Source organism: Corvus brachyrhynchos, unplaced genomic scaffold (genome assembly GCF_000691975.1).
Source record: "Corvus brachyrhynchos isolate BGI_N302 unplaced genomic scaffold, ASM69197v1 scaffold66, whole genome shotgun sequence".
NCBI classification, from domain to species: domain Eukaryota; kingdom Metazoa; phylum Chordata; class Aves; order Passeriformes; family Corvidae; genus Corvus; species Corvus brachyrhynchos.
The window spans coordinates 1,741,451-1,746,839 of NW_008238440.1; the positions used below are offsets into that span (position 1 = coordinate 1,741,451).

General features: G+C 39.9%; 1 long non-coding RNA gene across 1 annotated transcript; it reads left to right on the plus strand.

Annotated features, from left to right (window-relative positions):
- Positions 1 to 4,608, plus strand: LOC108447241. The gene is made up of 3 exons (XR_001862687.1): positions 1 to 80; positions 665 to 722; positions 3,668 to 4,608. It is a non-coding gene; the product is annotated as an uncharacterized LOC108447241 (long non-coding RNA).
- The last annotated feature ends 781 nt before the right edge of the window (positions 4,609 to 5,389 follow it).

The following is a 5,389-nucleotide window of genomic DNA, read 5'->3' on the forward strand; positions in this document are numbered from 1 at the left end:
CGGGCTCTGCGCGGAGCAGCCCCAGGGCAGCGCCAGCCGAGCTCCGCGCAGCGGGAGCTGGATGAAGGCAGCACCGCGCAGTAAGTCCTTGACCCTCGCCCCGTTCCCAAATCCTCTTTGTGACGGACGGCGCCGGGATCCTGCACAGCCCCGGCTGCTGGAGCGCCGGGTGCAGGCTCATGGAGGGCAGCACTGGGCATCCTCACCTGCCTTTGGCTTTACAGAGCTGGAGGGGGCTCGTCCCATCCGAGGCAGATAAAAACCACGGCCAGCACCCTGCGAGGGACAGGCCACTGGCATCCCCTGCCCACCTTCCTCATCCATTGAGCTTTTCTCCTTTTCATATTGCATGGACTGTCTGTTGGCAGATTAAATGTATTATTTTTAATAATACATCATAGCTCTGAATCTTCCCCAGGTTTGATGTTTGCCGAAAGGGGAGGGGTAAGAGCACAAGGTGTCGATGTGGTCAGGTACAGGTAGGGACTCTTAAAATGGAGGACTGGTTCCACACTGAGCTAGTGCTGTTGGGGAAGCTTAATTGCACTCAATTCCATCCTCCTTCTCCAGCTCTCCTTGACCAGTACGACGTTGTGGTTGAAATGAACATGCTGTGTGGTTCTATAGTACATTGCTGGTTCATTGCTCAACTTTATTTTTAAAGGGCTGGTCATCTGAACCTCATTCAGAGCGCCTGAAAGCCTCTCCACCTTAAGCAAAAGGTAAGATGACTACTTTGTTGAAGATCTACCTAGGATTGCAGAAAGTGGACCCTAATATTCCTCTACCTAGTAAGAATTCCATATAATTTAGTTCCGTGACTGTTAATCTCATTTTCCATGCTGATACTATCCGTGCATGCACACGTGTAAGACAGTGCATGAGACCCTCCATGTGTAGCTGCTACTTGCTCTACTTTATCTTAGCTAAATGCAAGCTATTGCAGGTAACAGGTGCATTTCTTGCACAAATCCTCCTCCTGAAAAGTCTCAAACTGATGGGAATGTAGCAAAATGCACCCAGAATGTGCCATTTTTCAAGGTCAATGAAGAATCATCCAACTACCTCTTTCCTTCCCTCAGTCCAAGCGTTTACTTGCCAAGCTGTGAGCCTGGGAGAATTCCTTGGAGGATGGATATAAAAATACACAATACTTGAAGCAGGCAGAGAGCCCTGAGGGAAATACAAAACACTTGGCTGTGCAATAGACAGAAATGTGGCTTCCTTTTACCTGGGGTTCTGCTGAGGCAAAGGGTATTTTTCTCCCCCATCCTTCCACCAACCAAACAACACAGTGAAAATACAGATTTTTGTCACAAGGAAAGCATGAGTATGCTAAGCCTGGCTTTACTCGTGACAATTAATGTCAGTTTTCAAACTTTTTTAAGGTTTCAGTAAGAGTGGTTGCACACCTGGTTTTAATTTCTATTAAAAAAACACCTGATGGAAGAAACCAAGAATAAAAGTTCTTCCTAATAAGATCCCTCGTGTCCCAGCTTTAAACAGACAGCACAGCTGTATGTGGGAAGAAAGCTAATGGTAGAGGTTGTACCTCCAAGTGCAGCTTTAAAGTTTAGTTTTTTGTTTTGATTCCAACCTTTGACTTGTGCCATTTGTTCTACGTGACCTTTCTTGCAATTGGAAATTACCAGGGCAAAAGCTGTGCTCTTTTATCCTCAGGTTGTAGGAGAGGATGGTAAGTGTCTTGTTAAAATGGATTATGCCATCCATGGATTCCCCTGCTGGAAAGCCTTTCAGATGATGGAGTAAATCTTGACAGGAGGAAGTGTATGGATTAAAACTAATGTAAAAATAAGCTTGGAAAAGCAAAGGAACATTTGCAACTTTCTGCATCCTATCCAGATGAAATGATTTAATGATATTTATCATAGTGAGATATATATACACACACTATTGCATAACACTGATGAATATGCTGGCTAGAAACTGTTTCCTCTTAAATAAATATTACAAGGAAGATTATTCCTCTATCTTCTAAATGGCCATTTCATTTTTTAAGCAAAAAGCAGCTCTTACTCCAATTGCAATGGGATGAAGATTTTTAGTTTAATCACTGTACTGAAGAAAGAAGTCATCTAAAAAATGCATGTGATTGAATGCATCCTGGATCAAACTGGAATGCAATTTTTGGTATTAAATTTTGGGATCAGGAAAAAAAAACCAACAAAATAGAATATTTCCAAAATGTATTGGCTTGTGGTATGGGTTGGTTGCTGGTTTTCTTATTTTGGGGTTATTTTTCATCTTGTTTTTGTGGTATTTTTTGGTTACTTTTTTTATTTTATTTAGTTGGGGTTTTTTTGTTTGTTTTTGTGTTTTTTTTTTTTTCTCTTAGGTGGGTTTTAGTTTTTTGGGGTTGTTTTTGTTTGATTTTTTGACTAGTTGTGATGGAGAATTGGGGAAAAAAATTAACCTCTGCTTGCAAGAGAACCAGGAGATTTTCTTCCATATTGCTTTCCTTTTAAGAGTAAGAAGGATTAAAACCCCAATGTGACTTCCCATGCATATACAGACAGGAAATATCTATCACACCATGTGACATAATGGAATTCCACCATCTTTTCTCACTTTCATGTTTTTGTGAAAACAGTTGTTGATTATCATCTAATTCTTCGTTCCTCAGCAGTGTGAGCAACTGTTTCCTGAAGACAGAGAGTTTAGACCTTACTTCTTAAAAAATACTCAATAGAAGTGGCTTGAAATGAGCTCTTCAGGGGCAGCTCAGTCACAGCACAGCCTTGCCAGGGCCACTGTTGGAGTCAGTGTTAGGGGTCATCTCATTTAAATAACAATGCCAAAGTCAGGGCTTGAGAGGGGAAAAGAAACCACTGTACTAATTCCTTATATTCACATTTTATTCCATCAGATCACCTACCAATGAGATATTTCCCTCAAAGCATTAGTAGCTGATTTTAGTTTTTAATATGTAAAATAGAGCCTGATCCAAAATTACATGCAATTAATGAGTCCAGAGTGAATTGCTTGATCAAGATAAATGACTTTACTGCAAGCTACTTTTGCTTACAGGGATTGCCACAAAAATGCCACTTCAAAGCAATAAGAAATTAATAGCTGATTTGAAAGTTACTAAAGCAAGTTTATGGACTAGTGGTGTCACCTGCCATTGTTCCATTAAAGCTTTAAACACATTAAATGCTGTTTTCTTAGGCAATACCCACTCTACATCATTGGCACCTTTTGCTCAAATTATGTGAGGGATTATTCCCTAATTTAGTTTGCTTTGCATGCTAGAATTAACATTCCATAAGAAGAAACAAGAAGGTTTATTTTAAGTCCAGAACATTTCTGAATAAAATATGCATTTTATCAGCTCCCCGTGCCAGCACAGAGACATAATTGCCTTTACAACATGTTCTTATCACTGTCTTGCAACCTTTAAAACCTGCTTGTATACAGTTATCACAAGTTGGTTATCAGGAAAAATAATGATCTCCTGTGTTTGGGAAGTCACTGAAGACATCTGTAACTTGAAAAAAAAAATCCATTATATAGTGCTTACAAGTGATCCTATAGATTAAAACAAGGGAAATGATACTAGCAGCCTGTGAGATAAAGGTACAGGGCTGGGATAGGTTTCGTTTCAATTTTTTCCCTCTGAAAGAAATTTCTGTTTACATTTTAACAGACAAGGCTAGAAAGCCTGAGAGACGTGAGGGATTTGCAAAGGAATGCCAGATTCCTTCAGAGATCACACATGGTTAAAATTCAATATCCAACACTGGAACAGAAAGCTTGGAAAGCCCCACTGGAGAAAGAGCAGCAGCTGCCATAAGTTGACAGAAGTGATTCTCAACCACTCAAAAATCCTTCCTTACAAGTCTGGCCTTCTGAGAAAGGCATCTAATCCAACTCCATTCCCGTGTTACTTGTGACGTGAGAAGAAATGGATGCACTGATTTTGATGTTACTTTTGCTTTAACTGGACAAACACATTCCTATAACCATTCAAATTCCTCCTCCAGCCCAAGGAAAGGTCTGTCCTGTCAGACAAAAACAAAGGTTTAAGCCAACAACAGCCCTGGGCTTGTGGGCCCTTAGCATAGCCTTTCCCATCCCCAAACACTCCATTTAGAACTATAAAACACAACTAACTCTGAGCTTCTTCCACTCTCCAGAGATTATAACATATAAACCCCCCAATTACTAATATATGTACCTTTTGAACCAATGATATTGTGGAGTGCATAAAAATAGCAATACATTATCAGGTTTTATTATTCCTTGGGCACTGTTTGCAATTTTGACTAGTTGCTGTCAGGTTGGCTATTAGAAAAACAATTATTCCTTTTGTACATCAAACACTGGGAGGAAGACAAAAGAAAATTATATCCAGCAAGGCGTTCAACCGTTTTTTGGGGTTTTTTTTGTACATTAATGTACAGAAGGATACAAGTTTTACAGGATGCAATTTGGGAAGTTAATTTTTTGCTGTGTTTTCACTCTGCCTCCTGAGCGTCAGGAACGGGATCGGTCGCAGGAGCTGTGCAAATATTGTTTGCTCTACCTCAAGTGCCCTCTAGTGTGCAGTAATTAAGCAGGTTAAAATAATTTTTTTCCCTTTTTCTTTCAGCTTTTCTTTCAGAGGAAAGAGAAATTCAACGTTCGCTGCATTAATCTTGTGGCTATAAATGAATTATCTCCCCTATGCAAAATCAAATCACTCCCATTGCTGTCAGATTTTTATTCTCAGAGGTATAAGTTAAATGAAACTCAGTAATTCTTTTTGGGCATTGTGCAAATGTCAAAGTACAAACAGTTTTTGGTGTTATCAGAACCCAAACAACAGTCTTCTCTCTGCAAAAGGAAATTACCATATTCATCAACAAAACATGACCCTAGAACAAGATTAACAACAAACCTCCTAATTATGCTTCTAGAGGCTTTTAAAAGTACTTTTTGCCCACAGTTTAGAAAGCAGGCAATTCTAAATGGATATAAATAAAATAATATTGGGGCACACGTGTAACAAGTTCTGTGTGTTCTCATCTGTCCTGTAGTGCTCATGTGCTCCCTCAAAATTCTGGCATCACTTGGCTGGGCAAATCCAGTCCTGTCTGTCAGTGAGAGCAAGTTCTGTGCAGCGGCTGCCTGACACCAAAGAACAGTGAGAGGAGGAGAAGTGAGAGGATGTTGAGAGACAAAAGTGTGGAGAGAGAATTACCAGCTGCAGCTCCAAGAACAAAGAATTAAAAACTATCAGTGTACCTGCAAGAGGGAGTTTAACTTATTTATAAGTTTAAATAATAACTTTAATTAGGTTTAACTTATTTAATCTTATTTCTAAGGGCTCCCCTTCATTTAAAAAGCAGACTTGAGTTCCCCACATAACTTTCTCCACTGCACAAAT